Raw genomic sequence first — 17,771 nt, forward strand, 5'->3', positions numbered from 1 at the left:
TTAATTACCTTTGTTATTGGTAAGGCTTTTTTTGGTCAACAGTAGGCTATTAATAAGGACTATTAAAGAGACTCAAAACTTATACACAGAAATTTGACTGTGCTGGGGGTTGGCCCCCCTAACTCCCCATATTCTTCAAGGGTCACCTGTAATTACTATACCATTATATAAAATTAAAAAAAATAATAAGTCAAAATAGTTCTTTAATATCTTCCAGTATTCAATTGGTATAGAACCAGCCTGCTGAGCCTGCCTACTGATGGGTCATAGGTAAGGTCTTTTAGAAGAAAGGAACTAACAAAGATTTGTGCTGAAATGCATACTTGGCTTCTCACTACAGTACTGTCATGAGCATCTCCCTGAAGTAGATAAGCCCTGGGGCACAAAGTAGGGCCTCAGTTACAGTCCTGCATGGTCCAAAAGTTCAAGTCCCAGAGTTTGACGTGTGGCAAGTCCAGACTCAGCAGCACTTACTTGATCCTTTCATTCAGTAACTACTAACTCAGCACCTACTCTGTGTCAGACCCTGTTCAAGGCACTGGGCATATGAAAGGAAGCAAATCAGACATAGTCGCTAGCCTCATGGAGCTTCTCGCCTGCTGCAGTGTGCTCCCTGTGTTCTCCCTTCTTGGAGAACATTGTTCTCTCTCTCAATTTGTATCTCTTGTTAAACAATATTCTAACTTGAAGGAATTTAAAAAATTTTCCATCTAAAATAGCTAGGTCTTCTCATAATTGTTTTAATTTTTTCGTGTATTCTAGTGCATGTTCACGTATTAAAATTGGAAGCAGCCTAAATGTCAATTAGTATGGAATCATTAAATCCATACAACCATTAAATATGAAGATTTGTTTATGTGTGCATATTATAAATACATAGTCAAAGTTTGCTTAAGCCAAGGCTTCTCAAAGTTTAGCATGCATCAGAATGAACTGGGGAGCTCTGCCTAATAATAGACAATCTGAATGCTGAGGGAAATTAGGGGAGAGGAAAAAAAGGTGGGGGAAAAATAGCTAGAAAGAAATAGTCAAAGTGTCTTTGGAATCAACTGAAATATTCAATTTTAAGTTATTTGCTCTCCCATCCTGTATTAGGACCTTTTCAGTTGTCTCTAAATATTTGGACATTGCTTTGAGCAGCAGCATTTTGGGGAATGGAGAGACCAGATGTGTCCAATATGGGATGATGTGGTGCAGAAAAGGTTCAGTACATACAGAGGGTGAGACCCAGGACAAGGATTGAGAATTCAGCAGAAGGTGGGCATCAGAATCAGAAGTGACTAGGAAAAATGGAAGGTTAATGTTTCTGGGGAGAAGGAGAGATGAGGATGGTATGCAAGAGCTATTTTTATTTGAATACTATGAAAATGGGTGTTCCCAAAGTTCTACAGACTTGGTGATACCATGAGCTGATATCCAGCCTGAGATTGCTATTGAACAAAGACAACAAGGCCATGTGTGATAACACATAGGTTGCAAATAATGGGGGTAGAGTTAAGATTGTAGCAGAGGGCTGGAACAGAACATAATTAAGAGAATACACTTATTCTTAGAACAGAGTCCCCCCAAAACCTGTGATGAGTTTAAACTGCTAAATAGTTTGAGAGGACAATAATTCCCTCAATACCAGAGAGGATTTCCTAGGCAATAAACGTCTGGTTCCATACAATAAGGAATGGTATCCTTCAGTTACAATCTGTACCTTAATGCCACATGACGTCAATGGCTAAACAGAACACCAGTAATAATGTAAGGAGAAACACCAGTGGTAACAGCATTCTTTATGATAGTAAATTAACACAGTCTCCAAAGCCAGCAAGCACTTAACATTCTGAAAAGTATTACAATGACTCAGCCTTTTGTGGAAGAAAGATGGAGTATGAGGAGTACTCTCACACCTCTTATGGGGGTAGTACTTTCACATGGGATCCCATGGTACGCTTAATTCAGTCAGAGCACTTACTATATTGTATTTTAATGTCTGATCATTTGTCTTTTTTTTTTTTTTTTTTTCCTCTACTGGGTGATGAGATGCTTGAAGTCAGGAAATGTGCCTTTCATTAGGCCCTTGCACATTATACACTCTCCTTAGAGGAATTGTTTTTTTAGTAAGTGCATCAAGGATTGTATGTATCTTATAGTAGCCAAAGAAAACAACAGTCCTTCTCTATAAAATGACAGCGTTGAACTGCATCATTTTGCCAAAGTCTCCAGATGTCGAGGGCATCATTTGTCTCAGATACTTGATATGTTAAAATGATTTGGAACTTCCCGAAGTTTTCCCAAGAATCCATCCACTGCTAATTCAAGATTTTTTTTTTTTTTTTTTTTAGCAGAAGACAGACTCTGTCCTTAAAGGGTCTCCATTAAGCATCAGAAAATTCCAAAGATATCAGAGATGCTGGGATGATGGGATGGTGATTCTTTGGGGATTTGCAGTTTCATCTTCAATAATAAGTCACTCCACGTGAAAGAAGCCAGACACAAAAGGTCACATATTATACAATCCCATTTATATGAAAGATTCAGAATAGGGAAATCCACAGAGACTGAAAGCAGTTTAGAGTTTGCCAGGGGCTGGGGGGAAGGCGGGTTATGGGGAATGACTGCTTCACGGGGAGGTGTCTCCTTTGGAGGTGATGAAAATGTTTGAAACTAAATAGGAGCGATTGTTGTACCGTATTGTGAATGTACTAAATGCCACTGAATTGTACACTTTAATATGGTTAATTTTATGTTATGTACATTTACCTTCAAATTAAAAAATACAAGTCACTGGCAACCTTGAGCTAGGTCAAGTATATCAAACTTCATTCTCTGAAGTTACAAACAAGATGGTGTTAACTAGCTGCAGAAAACTTAGGGTCTACCTAAATGTCTTATTTGTACTGGATCTATATTTCCAAAAAGAAAAAAAAATCTCTTTGCAAATAGGCTTTAAAGATAATGACGCTAATAGTAATGATATTGTGTGCTTACTATGTTCTAGGTACTCTTCTAATCTCTTAAAGGGCTTTAACTCATCTGATCCTCACAGTTACCCTATGAAGTGAGTACTGTCATTATCTTGATCTGACACTTGTGCAAGTTCGCCCACCTGAGCAGTAAAGGGAAAATCTGCATTCAAAACTCTGACCTTGAAGTTCCTGGGTGGCTCAGTCGGTTGAGAGTCCGACTTCAGCTCAGGTCATGATCTCACAGCTTGTGAATTCAAGCCCTGTGTCGGGCTCTGTGCTGGCAGCTCGGAGCCTGGAGCCTGCTTCTGCTTCTGTGTCTCCCTCTCTCTCTGCCCCTCACCCACTTGCATTCTGTCTCTGGTTCTCTCAAAAATAAAGAAACATTAAAAAACAAACAACTCTGACCTTGCCCATTCAAAGGTTAAGCCCATTTAATGACTCTGGCTCTACAACTGATATTGCCCATGGTGGTACGTGCAACTGATTTGAAGAGACCTTGTTTGATAAGATAACCAAGCTCTTTACATGTTTTTCTAAGAGCAAAAATACACCTGCCTAGCTTTCAAGGGAATGAGTGTAATAATGGGATCTAGTTGGTTAGCAACTCCTTTGAAGGAGGAGATGCCAAACAGACTTGACCCAATTAAAGGGGACAAAGCCAGAATGAACTTTGTAAGCTCCTAGTCTCTTGTGAAGTACTTTGGGAATTCTGCTGATACCTTTAAAATCAGACTCTCTAAGGACACAGATGCTTTGCCCCCAGGTCTCTATGTTCCTTCCCAGGAGGCTTTAACTCTAGAAAGGACAAGTGATACTTTCTCCACAAAGAAGTCCTTGGCAAGATCAGCTGTGTGAACATTGCATCGTTAAAGAAGTCCGGGCTTATTTGGTAATTCTGGAAAAACACCTCATGAGAAAATATTGTGGCAAAGGTCTTTATTGATTCTCAAAATGTCATGGCTGAGAGAAATCTTCCCGTTTTGTGTGCATGGCTCTGTACTAATCCTGTTAAATACTCTGAAGTATCCTGAGGCATTATTCTCAACCTTGTCAATATGACACAATCCTTGGCCCCTAGTGTTCTGTGAATAATCCAGATCATCTGATGCCAGGTAATATGACTCTATGGCATAAGTTTTGGGCTTCCATCCAGCATCATTTGAATAGTATGCTCTTTCAAGGTGCCGTTTCCTCATCCAGAATCCATGCTCCATAGCTTTAAATCCATTTCTCACCACATCTTCCAAAAGTGGTTACTATGCCTGAAAACGATCTGCAGATATTATGGAACATGCATTCGTTGTGCTCAGCGGCCAGAGTTTCTGCCCAGGTTATGGACAATATTTAAAGGAGCTCATGATCTCTATAGTTGAGGCTCTTTTGAAATGTCAAATATTCATTGCTCAAGAGGCAATCTTGGAGATTTGATTGTGAACTACATAAGCCAGGTGATTCCTTAATATCTCATTAAATATTTGCCCACATGCAACATTGCAACAGAGAGAAGGCCTCTGCAAGATGGACTGCAGTGGTCTCGATAGGAGGTGACTTCCTTTTTGGAAACTCAAATCTGTATTGTCTGATAGTGGTGGTAAGAAGTGTATTTTAGTCAACATCACAGCAAACATTACCTCTCAGTTTCCTCCAGACTTGCCTTACAACTGCCTATTTGGCACCTCCACTTGGATGTCTTAGGCAATCTCAAACTTCATCTCAAACTTAATAAAACTGAACACTGGATTTTATTACCTTCCTTTCAAACTTTTCCCATCTCAGGAAATGGTTCTGTCGTTTACCCATTGCCCAGGCTAAACACCTAGAGGCCATCTTGAATCTTCTCTTTCTCTCGCAACCCACTTCCAAATCATCAAGTCCATGTCTCTCTACGAAATATATCCCAAACCTGAAAGCCCCATCCTCTCTTACTTGGGCTACCCTGATAGCCTTCTAACTTGCTTTCCTGATTCCATCTGTGTTCTCTGATACTGTTCAACCAGAAGCCAGAGTGATCTTTCTGAAGCAAATTCCTCTTCACATTTATAATCTAGTTGAGATGATTTTTTTATAGCCTAGCAGGCTCTTTGTACTGCTGTGACCATGCTGCTTTCCCTGTAAGTCTTATTTGGCCGGCCTTCTAGCTGTTCTTTAAGCTCGTCAAGCTCATTTCCATCTCAGGCCCCTTGCACTTGCTGTCCTTTCTATCTGAAACATTCTTTCCCCGATGTTTGCATGGTTCACTCCGCTCCTTCTTTCAGTGAGCTGCTTAAATGTCACTTTTTCAGTGAGGTCTTCATTGACCAACCTATCTCACATAACCCTCCTATAGATATTATCCCTTTACCAAGCTTTTATTTTATTTATAGCAGACATCACCACTGACATATTTAAATATGTGTTGAATGAATGAATGAATGGTCTAACACTCTTACCAGCAGCACTAGAGAATGAATTTTACCACTTTAGGTCTAACTTTCTGTATAGTAGCATTGCATCTTTTCCCTCTCAATATAGCATATTTCCCTCAGAACATACTTTCTGCTGGCAGGAAAACAAATATTTTAATGCTCTGAAACTAAGTCCAAACCTAACCACACTAACATATAATTTCAAGAATACAAAGGGACAATCACATCAAACTAGATCTCAGAAGGAATAAGACTTACTAGCACAGGGTCACAGATTCCCATAGCAAGCACATATCTTTTCTCTGCAGCAGTGGAATTGCAAGATGTTACACAATACTTACTTCAAAGGTGCCACGGGCTCCTGGGTGGAATAGGCAGACTCAGAACTGAGTGACACCTTTGAAAGTGTTCTCAACTGCTAACCCTCCGGACCTGACCTCAGTGAGCACAGGGACACTGAATGCCTTGGACTTAAATGCCCCACTCCTCTCATTTCCCAGTATAACAACACAGTAATGAGTCATGCTCCAGAGCCAGGGCTAGGAGCTCTTTTAGCACTGCATGCTTCTGAGTAGAGCATTTGCAGAATGAGAAAATAGGCAGAGGGAAAGAAAATCAAGGATGGAGAGATAGAAAAGGGGAAGGAACATCAGGATGGGGGAGGAAGAACAGCAGAGAAAGAAAGGGAGACTTTGAGGAGGTGGGCTGGAGATGGGGGCGGGGCGGGTTTGTGTGGGATTCAGTCAGAACTCCTTTCCACCTCCTACTCCCCCACCTGCCTCCAGGCCTGTTGACAGCCTTGGGCTGGCTCTGCAGTCAGGCTTTGGTAATGGGCACGTTGAGAAACAGAAAGACTGCATACCATGCCCATCGTGCATCTTGAGACCTCTTCTGTCCCTGCTTTAGTTATTGCTCTGATTTCTCCTCTCCTTTCCTTTTCCCTCGCTGCACATGTCTCGCCCCCCTCCTTTCCTTCTCACAAACGCACCGTTTTCCCATCTTTTGGAAGGGATACATTTCCTGCCTGCAAAGGAGACAATAGATTTTCTTGTGCCCTGGGAAAATGTATTAACAGACGTATGGACATGTGAGTCTCCGGAGCAGTTTGCTGCAACACCTGTTGCTCTTCTTTGATCCTGGTTGATTGGGTCATCCAAAACCACTTCCGTGTGATTGATGCACGAATCTGCCAGAAGGACCTTTCCCCTGAAGCCTTCATTCCTCTTTCTGTCCCAGTATGATTGTTCAGTAGGTTTGAGGTTGTTTTCTACTCCAGGACATTTTCAGGCCAGAATCAGGAGCAAACAGTATGACTCAAGTCATGGTCAGGGTCAGAGCACACGTGATGAGACGCAGCATTAGCAAGCCTGGCCCAGCTCAGCACCTAGCAGGCCTGAGTTTCAAGGCCAACTGGTAGTGTCCCCTATATTCACTTTATCAGAAGGATAGAGTGGTCTCTTTAGTGGTCTCTTGCTTGCTGTATTCAAGTTCTAGTTTTGCCACTTCCTTTTCTTTTTTCTCTTTCTTTTCTTCCTTTTTCTTTTTCTTTTTTCTTTTTTTTTTTTTTTTTTTGTTTATTTATTTTTGAGAAAGAGAGAAAGAGAGAGAGCACAGGAGGGGCAGAGAGAGAGGGAGAGAGAGAATCCCAAGCCGGCTCCGTGCTGCCAGTGTAGAGCCAGATGGGGGCTCAAACCCACAAAACCGTGAGATCATGACCTGAGCCGAAAACAAGAGTCAGATGCTTAACCGACTGAGTCACCCAGGCACCCCCAGTTCTACCACTTTCTAACAATACTGGATCTTATGTAACTAACTAAGATATATAAATCTCGGGGCACCTGGGTGGTTCAGTCAGCCCTGCATTGGGCTTTGAGCTTCTGGTGCAGAGCCTGTTTGGGATTCTCTCTCTCTCTCCCTCTCTCTGCCCCTCCCCCACTCGTGCTGTCTCAGTCTCTCTCAAAATAAGTAAATAAACTTTATTTTTTTAATATGAAATTTATTGTCAAATTGGTTTCCATATAACACCCAGCGCTCATCCCAACAGGTGCCCACCTCAATACCCATCACCCACCTTCCCCTCCCTCCCACCCCCCCATCAACCCTCAGATTGTTCTCAGTTTTTAAGAGTCTCTTATGGTTTGGCTCCCTCCCTCTCTCTCTCTCTTTTTTTTCTCCTTCCCCTACCCCATGGTCTTCTGTTAAGTTTCTCAGGATCCACGTAAGAGTGAAAACATATGGTATCTGTCTCTGTATGACTTATTTCACTTAGCATAACACTCTCCAGTTCCATCCACGTTGCTACAAAGGGCCATATTTCATTCTTTCTCATTGCCAAGTAGTATTCCATAGTATATATAAACCACAACTTCTTTATCCATTCATCAGTTGATGGACATTTAGGCTCTTTCCATAATTTGGCTATTGTTGAGAGTGCTGCTATAAACATTGGGGTACAAGTGCCCCTATGCATCAGTACTCCTGTATCCCTTGGGTAAATTCCTAGCAGTGCTATTGCTGGGTCATAGGGGAGATCTATTTTTAATTTTTTGAGGAACCTCCACACTGTTTTCCAGAGCAGCTGCACCAATTTGCATTCCCACCAACAGTGCAAGAGGGTTCCCGTTTCTCCACATCCTCACCAGCATCTATAGTCTCCTGATTTGTTCATTTTAGCCACTCTGACTGGCATGAGGTGATATCTCAGTGTGGTAAATAAACTTAAAAAATATATAAAATCAGTTTCCCTTTCTGGAAAAGAAAAGATAATAATTCCTACCTCATGTATTATTGTAAAGATTGAATGAGATACTTTCTGTAAAGGACTCAGCACTGTTGTTGGCACAAACAATGTTAAGTGTATAGTTACTATTATTACCCTGTAAGGGGTCATGTGGACAACATTAATGGATCACCATTATTTTTGACTCCTGGGGGCTATAGTTCCTATCATTTCTCCTTCAGAGACCTCGACCAGTTCAAAGCCTGTGAAATGTAACCTGTTAGGGCTCAGCACAGCTGGGAAGCTAGAGACTCCAAGGTCTACTGGCAGGTGAAGTGTTGGTTGGTTACAAGTACAGGTGAAGAAACAGCAGGTCACCCAAAAGCAACAAACAGAGGATTGCTAGTTTTCTTCCTTATGAGTTCTGCCAGCTTGGATTGTGGAAGGACTAGAGAAGAGGCTAGGGTTTTATAAGTGAGTAAGACATTAAAAACATTTTGTCTGTGTAGGTTCTTTTTTTTTTTTTTTTTAATTTATTTATTTTGAGAGAGAAGGTGAGCAGAGGAGGGGCAGAGGGAGAGGAAGAGAGAGAGTCCCAAGCAGGCTCTGCACTCTCAGTGCAGAGCCCAATTTGGGGTTCAGTCTCACAAACCATGAGATCATGACCTGAACCGAAATCAAGAGTTGGATGCTCAACTGACTGAGCCATCCAGGAGCCCCATCTGTGTAGTTTCTTGTTGACTTTGATGTTGATGGGTCTGGGGATGACATCACTACAGAGATATATTGATGCCTTCTCTGTATCTCCAATACAATTTTAGGATTTTATATTATTACCTTTATTTCTATCAATATTTACCTCATACTACTTTCTATATACAGGCTGAGATAATGCAGGGCCTATATAGTTTAGCAAGAGAGTGTGGATTTCATATAATCACTAACATGAAGATTCCAGCTATTGTTGAAAGGGATGGAAATGATATTTGAGGTCTTATGGAGAAACCCTGTTGTGTTTTAGGGTCAGTGATGGGTCTCTGGACCTCCTGGGTCATGCATCAGGATGAGTGAAACATACCTGGGGATCTGTCATGGGCCTCATCTCTCAGATTCCCCCAGTCTACTTCAGGGTCTTCCCAAGCTCCAACATCTCATTTATTCAGGCCCAGAGTGGGGGGGCAGTGATTTCTTCCTACCTCATTTCTGGAGAGTGGGCTGATACTTGAATGTGCAATAGGTTTGAGAGTCTCTAGGTTATGTAAATTTTAAAACCTGTCATATAGATATTTAGGCACATAGATAAGTAGCAACTAGAAAAAACTGTTCGTTTGTTAGAAAGATGAGTTGGTGGGTGATTTTCTTTGTTTTTTATTCTGCTCTTATTTCTATGATGTAATTTATGTAAAAATATTTAAAACTCAAGTAAAGGAAAGAAAAATAAAATTCTTTCATCTACAACAAATGCTTTTTTTGATAGTATTCTTCAGAACAGGGATTTTTTTCAGAGGCTTCATCTCTGCCAGCTTTAGTTCTTAACTATCACTTCTTATTTTCCCTTCTGAGGCTGATGATACATGTCTTGCTCAGTCACACTGGTTGGATGCCTTAAGGAAAATTGGTAACATATCAAGGTGAAAAAGAGTTATACATTCATGGGTTTAGCTTCATAAACTCTTGGCCCCCAAAAGCAGGCCATGCTGATGAAGTAAGTTCTTGTTGGTTCAGAAAGGACATTCCAGAAAGAACCTAGGTTTGGGGAACTGAGGATACAAGTCACTGGCCTGAAAAATCTAGGTAGTTCGTTAACAGAAGTTTTTAATTTTTTTTTAAGTTTTATTTATTTATTTTGAGAGAGGGAGAGAGAGAGAGAGATCATGAGCAGGGGAAGGGCAGAGAGAACCTGAATAAGGCTCTGCACTGTCAGAGCTGAAATCAAGATTGGATGCCCAACCAACTGAGCCACCCAGGTGCCCCATTAACAGAAGTTTTTAAAGGCAAGGCAAAATAATAATAATAACAACAACAACAACAACAACAACAACAACAGCATTGAGTTGAAAGAGATTTTTCAACTTCAGATAACATAGTACTTCCAAATGAAGGGCAAGCATCAGATTTATTGTTTTCACTATCATAAGATAGTATCCTCCAATAAAGATTGAGATTTGGAATAGTTCATGAAAATAATTAGAAGGACATCATAATAAATCTGGGAAGTTATTTCCTGTTTTAACTGGCTGAGTCTGAAGACTTGACTGCCATAAAAATGAATGTCATGTCTAACTTTTTATCTAGCTCTCAGAGTCCATTTATGCAATAAAATCATTCCTCTCTAAATCACTCTTACCTAAACTTGATTATCCATAAAGCAATTGATAGTTGTTGATCTTTGGTGTTATTAGTCTCATCATCCATGAATTAATTTTGGATGTTATCATCTATTTTTATCTTACATGCAACCTGTATTCTCATTGGAGCTAGGGGATTTGCCATTTAAATCTACCATTTAATTGCCTCTCTTCTCTGATAAATGTCTGAGTCAGCTACAAAGGCAAGCCTAGTCATTCATTCAACAAACATTGTTGAGTAAAACTATTCTCAAGGAATCTATGCTCCGAGAAAGGAAATAATTATATAAATAATTATACATAGTACGTAAATAATTTAAGGCAGGGTGTGGCACAATAAGCTAGAGGAATTTTGAGGAGGATCATTTTCATCCAGGAAATGGAGGAAATGAGTTTCAAGATGAGAAGGGCATACTAAATAGGAAGAACCACATGAGCAAAGTCTGAGAGGTATGAAGGCACAGAATATATTTGGAGTAGGTGGTGAGCTATCATTGAAGTTTTTAGACTATGTAAGATGCATGCTCAGAGCATCCATTTGGGATAGCAACAATAATTATCTGTTGTGGGCTTGTCATGTGTTAGGCAGTGTTCTAAGCACTGGGACTACCCAGCAGTGGAAAAAAACAATCAAACAGAATCCCTGCCCTCATGGAGTGGAAAACAATAGTCAATAAACAAATAAAACAAATAAAGTATATAATGTTTCAGATGGTGATAAGTACCACGGACAAAAAAGTTGAAGGGATTACATGCATGCATGACATGTTAAAGTGGGTGGTCAGGGAAGGCTTCACCCAGAGGTTATATATTTCAGCAAAAGCCTGAAGAGGGGGCTTGAGCAGTATGGGATAACTTGGAGAAGAATTATCCAGGCAGTGGCAGCAGCAAGGACAAAGGCTCCCAGATAGGAACACATTTTAATGTTAGGAGAAAGGAGGCCATTATGGCTAGAACAGAATGAGTAAGGTGAAGAGTAGGAAATGAGGTCAGAAGTGGGGGCCTGATCATGGGGTCTCCTTTGCTATTCTAAGGATTTTAGCTTTTACTCTAAGATGGGAAGCTCCATTGGAGGGGTTGAAGAGAGAAGGGACACGATCTGACTTCAATTTTATGACTACTCCAGCTGAGATTTCTCGTTCCAGAGACTCTAAGAAGGGGCCTGAGCATCTTAGTTTAAAAGGTGCCCTAGAATGAGAACCACTAGTCTAGAGCCTGCAATGTGTTCACACATGCATCACCTTAATTTGAATCTCTCAACAACCCTATGCAACGTGTAGCTGAGGAAACGGAGGCTCAGAGAGGCTTAAGTGACTTTCGAGGACACATGGCTTCTAAGGTGTAGAGTTAAGGTTTATTTTTTTTTATTTATTAAAAAAATTTATTTGTTACGTTTATGTATTTATTTGGAGAGAAAGAGAGCACAAGTAGGGAGGGGCAGAGAGAGAGAGAGAGACAATCCCAAGCAGGCTCTCCACCATCAGTGCAGAGCCTGATGTGACGCTCAAACTCAGAAGCTGTAAGGTCATGACCTGGGCCTAGGTCAAGAGTTAGACACTTAACCGGCTGCACCACCCAGGCACCCGTGTAGAGTTAAGGCTTAAACTCAAGGTGTTGATTCTTAGTCCAGTAGTGATCATTCCATCACACCACTGATATTATCAATGAGACTTTTTCTTCCTATCATTTGGCCACTATTATATAAGAATTTGGGTGGATTTATCTTCCATGCTGAAAACATACAGGTATTACCTTTAGTAATTTTGGCTAATACTATCTTTATGCAACTTTCATCTTATGATCTGTCACCTTAATCACCCTCTTGCCATTAAATCATATTACTTTCCTGCAAAAAAAGTGAGATGTGTACTCAACTTCAGCTGTGTTCTGACCTTGCTATTTGGCCAAAGTCTGCTTTTCAGCTCCAGTGTCAGCCTTGGTTTGGAAGGCTGAATGTCACGTTGCCATTGGTGTAGCCACTATGGAACACAGTATGGAGGTTCCTCAAAAAATAAAAAATAGAACTACCATATGATCCAGCAATTTCATTTCTGGATATTTATCCAAAAGAAATGAAATCACTGGGATGCCTGGGTGGCTCAGTCAGTTTGAGTGTCTGACTTCAGCTCAGGTCATAATCTCACATCTTGTGAGTTTGAGCCCCACATCAGGCTCTGCGCTGACCAATCTGGAGCCTGTTTCAGATTCTGTCTCCCTCTTTCTTTGCCTCTCCCCCACTCACACTCTGTGTGTGTGTTAAAATAAATGTTAACAACAACATAAAAAGAAATGAAATCATTATTGAGGTTCCTGGGGTGGCTTAGTCAGTTAAGCATCCAACTTTGGCTGAGGCATGATCTCACAGTTCATGAGTTTGAGGCCTGTGTCGGGCTCTCACAATAAATATTGTGGTAATTATTTCACAATATATATCAAATCATTATGCTGTACACCTGAAACTACTACAATGTTATATATCAATGATCAATTATATCTCAATTTAAAAAAATTATCAAATTCCTATTTCACTTTCTGGCAACCCTAAAGTTGATGTGGCTGCCCTTCAAGCGATCTCATAGGTAAGTATCCTCTCTAATCAGAATAACATATAAGTTATAAGAACAAGGTAATGCATACAAATAGGGGAGAGGCAAAGAGAGAGGGTGACAGAAGCTTAAGCAGGCTCCACATCCAGAGTGGAGCCCCACTCAGGGCTCAGTCACGTGATTGTCAGCTGAAATCAAGAGACAGACGCTTAAACTGACTGACTGAGCCACCCAGGCGCCTCATGACTGTAACATTTTTAATAATAAAATTGTAATAATTCAATTCTTAAATAAACATTCAGAGTTGTTCTTATATCCCAGAAATAAAGTATTGATTTTAACATTTGACTCTTTAGCATTCAGCCAAAATATGAATTTTGTGTGCCTCTTCAAAATCTTCCAAGCTGCTTTTGAAATTAAAATTACCTTAGCCTTTGTGTTCCTACATGATCTGGCTTGGCTGTCGTCTCCTGTTCAGTCCATTGTTCATACTACTCTTCTCCTCCCACGATTCTCTACTCACACCTGTCTCCTCCATTCTTTTATTCTAGTGACAAGATTTTCCCCTTCAAGTTCCTTTGTTTTCCTTACCTTTTTGTATTCTTCAAATCTCAGGTCAGATATCTCCATCTCAGAGGGCAGCCTGTGAAAGTAGTCTACCTCCCTCTCCTTCTGCACTAATCACATTAGTACATTTTATTGCCCTCATATCATTCATCTCTACACAAAATTATCTTTTTTATAGGCTTATTGTCTATCACCCAGACTAAATTGTAAATTCCATGAGAGCAGTGACCTTGTTCACTGTTGCATTCTCACTACCCAGACCAGTGCTTTGCCTAGAACAGGTGCTCAAAGAATATTTGTTACATAAATGAACATGTAACATGACCTTTAATAAGGATGCTATCTGTTTTGACAGGTCCCCAAAGGGCAATAGATTAGGTGCCAAGTACCCCTACATCCTAAAGCCAGATGTTAGTCTGCCATGCAAAATATGTTAGGAAATTGTGGCCCAGTATTATTCTTCACTCATCCCCAGACCAGAGAGCATGGGGGTAGGCTGGGGGCCTGATGGCTCAGGAAGAGTGTTGCTTTGGAGACACTTGATACTTCCCCACTCCTCCCACAGGGAAAAAAAGAGATGCTCCCCCTAACCTCAAGCTATGTGAGAGGAGCTTTCAGGGAAACATTTGGAGAACTTGATACACATTGCCTGGAGTCTGGGGAAATACAGGGACCTGGGATCTGATACTTTCCTAAGAAAAGCAGAGGCAGACTAGAGACAGACATACTGGAAACAAGCTGCACTTTCACCAACTGCAGAAACATGAATTTTCCCAAGGGAATGTATACTGATGTCAGCAATTTACTTTGTCATATACCAAAAATAAGATGAATTAATGGGCTTATAGAGGGATGGCTGAGTAGATAGGTAAGTGATAAAGCAAGTGTAGCTGGGACACCTGGGTGGCTCAGTCGGTAAGCGTCCGACTTGGATTCAGGTCGTGATTTCTCAGTTCGTGGGTTCGAGCCCTGCATCGGGCTCTGTGCTGACAGCTTGGAGCCTTGAGCCTGCTTCAGATTCTGTGTCTCCCTCTCTCTTTGCCCCTCCCCTGCTTGTACTCTGTTTCTCTCTCTCTGAAAAATAAATAAACATTAAAAAACAAAACAAAACAACGGTAGCAACACTGTTCCCAGGGATGGTAGTTTAAAAGGGAGTCCAGCTAAGAAGACTGCTTTGCTGAGCACCAAAGAGATCAAGCAGAGGGCTGAACCCTAAGAAGTCCCAAGGGCTAAGGATAGGCTTATAAATGGTTGCCCAGAAGTGATTCTGTGCATGTCATATATCTGAGGCATCTGAGAAGCTCTTCACGATACAAACCAGGAGGAATTTGAAAGCTTAATCAGTGAGTAGTTAAAATAGGGAAAGTGGAGATATAAAAGGTGAAAAACCAAAGTGGCCCATGCCACATAACCCCCTGAAGGATTCTAGCATGAGCTTGGGAAAAGGAAAAGCTTTAACTTGGAATAAAGTTTGTATGTCCTTCATGACATATCATCCAAGGCAGAAGGAAGAACAGCCATCAGAGAATTTGAAGACTTAGTGGAACAAAAAATAAAAAGAAATCTGTGTTTGTATCCTTCAGAATCATACTCCTTCAACAAAAGGCACATGCCTGACAAAACCCAACCCCAAATGAAAAAATCCTGGTTTAATATCATATCACATATTCATTTATCCAACAAATGTCTGTTGAACGCCTGCTATGTGGCAGGGATTGGTATAGGTGCTGAGGATGCAACAGTGAATAAGACAAACATATGATAGAAATAGAGAAGTTTTAAAAGCCACTGGGGTTCATGGTAACATTCCATATCTTGATAGAGATTTGGGTTCCATTGATACGTGAATTTGTTCAAGCTGGAGTTCAATATTTATAGTTTTTTCTCTTGATGTAAAATTTATATGTGATGACACGTGCAAATCTTAGATACATGTTTGCTGAGTTTTGACAAGGGCATGATCGTCACAACTCTGCTTCCCTCCATGGTCAGCAGATAGTCTTGCTCCCTACTTCCCTGAGGAAATAGAAGCCATAGGCAGGAATTCCTTGAACTTATATATGTATAGGCAGTCATATCTATCCTTTTTTCTCTTCTTTCCATTATCATGGACAACATGTGCCTACCCCCATCTAAGGCCAATTTCATCCCTTGGTTTTACTGTCTCAGAAGCCTTGCTCTATAGGATTATCTCTCTTATTCTCAACTTTCATTTCAAGGAATGAGCTTGTTTAAGTACTAATGCTCGATTCTTTTACCCCAGGGTCCTCACGTTTGCCATTTTCTTTCCTTAGCACACTTTCTTATTCCTTTTCTTTCACTTATCATAACTCCTACTCACCCTTCAGGTCTTTGCTTAGATTCTTAGATAGATAGGACTTAGATATTTACTTAGATATGACTCCCTTGACCTTCCGTCACTATAGAAGACACTATGGTAGAATCTATTGAAGTTCCTTTTTCATGACACTAAGCTTACCTGTAATTATTTATTCTATGTAGATCTTGCCCACAAGACAAACATGATTTCTGCTCTCACAGTTTGTTGTTAAGTGCTACACCTCCAGTACGTTACATAGCACCTGGCAATTAAATATATGTTGCTTAATGAAATAATTTAAATTCAATTATATCATCAAAGTAGTATTTTTATTTAAAAAAATTTAATGTTTATTTACTTTTACTTTTAATGTTTGCTTAATGTTTATTTTACTTTATTTAATGTTTATTTACTTGAGAGAAAGGCAAAGTGTGATCAGGGGAGGGGTGAAGAGAGAGGCAGACACAGAATCTGAAGCAGGCTCCAGGCTCTGAGCTGTCAGCACAGAGCCTAACGCGGGGCTTGAACTCACAAACCATGAGATCATGACCTGAGCTGAAGTTGGATGCTCAACCAACTGAGCCACCCAGGCACCCCAAAAGTAGTATTTTTAAGTGTCTTTTTTTCTTCATATATATATTTTTTATTCTATTAAAATAAATACAATAAGCTATTGTAATCTTTTCTCGGATTGTATTAAATAAGAATGGCATAGTGACATTTTTGTTCATATAATTTCTTGTAATTCTGTTCTTAAAATTTCAATGAATGTCTTCCACATAGAAGATTCTCAACAAGAACTATTTCATAGTCATAAAAATCCTATAATATGGAAAGATCCTTAGCCTCTATTTCAATTTTCTCAGCTTACTTCTTAGAAGCAGGAAGGAAACGAAGTACTGTGGTATTTTTATGACTACATTAGTATTGCATTATTATCTTTTTACTTAGATCCCGGTGTCTTATGGCTAGAGACCACCAGTGGAGAGACATGCTGAAAATTCAGAATTCTTATCTTTAAATTGTGAAGGAGGATGATCATCTGTTAGTTTACATAACTACATTGTATAAATAGCTTAGCTTTTCTATGCAAACTTAAATTTATTCTGCATTCATTGATGGATACTAGGGGCTATATCACATGAGTTCTTCATGTATGTAACATTCATACATACATGTATAATTTAAACAAACGAATACACACAAACATAAAATTTGAGAATAAAAATATTAATAAAATTAAAGATCTCTGTGTACAAACATAAATATTTCTTCTTATAAGCAGGTTCTACTGCCAGCCTTAAGTCGTGTTGACCCAACATAGCTCCTGTATCAATGTAAGTATAGCTAGAGGCTTCACAGCCCAGCCTCTTCTTGGAATCCTATTCAGACAAAACCAGAATAACAAACTAAACTAACTGAAAAGGCAATTCAAGTCTTTACTTATGTTCCCTGAAGCATGACAAAGCAAACTTCTTAAAATTCTCTTTCCCAGGGGTGCCTGGGTGGCTCAGTGGGTTGACCACCTGACTTCAGCTCAGGTCATGATCTCATGGTTGGTGGGTTCAAATTCCACATCAGGCTTTGAGCCGACATCCCAGAGCCTCCTTCCAATTCTCTGTCTCCCTCTTCTGCCCTTCCCCCTCCCTCTCCCTCTCCCCAAAATAAACATTAAAAGAAAAAATTTTGGGGCACCTGGGTGGCTCAGTCAGTTAAGTTTCCCACTCTTCATTTTGGCTCAGGTCATGATTGCATGGTTTGTGGGTTCGAGTCTGCATCAGGCTTTGGGCTGACAATGGGGAGCCTGATTTGGATGCTCTCTCTCCCTCTTTTTCTGACCCTCCCGCATTCTCTCTCTCTACTGGATAAATAAACTTTAGGGAAAAAAAAAAATCTCTTTCCCAGCTGT

Source organism: Leopardus geoffroyi, chromosome B3, assembly GCF_018350155.1.
Source record: "Leopardus geoffroyi isolate Oge1 chromosome B3, O.geoffroyi_Oge1_pat1.0, whole genome shotgun sequence".
In the NCBI taxonomy this organism is placed as follows: domain Eukaryota; kingdom Metazoa; phylum Chordata; class Mammalia; order Carnivora; family Felidae; genus Leopardus; species Leopardus geoffroyi.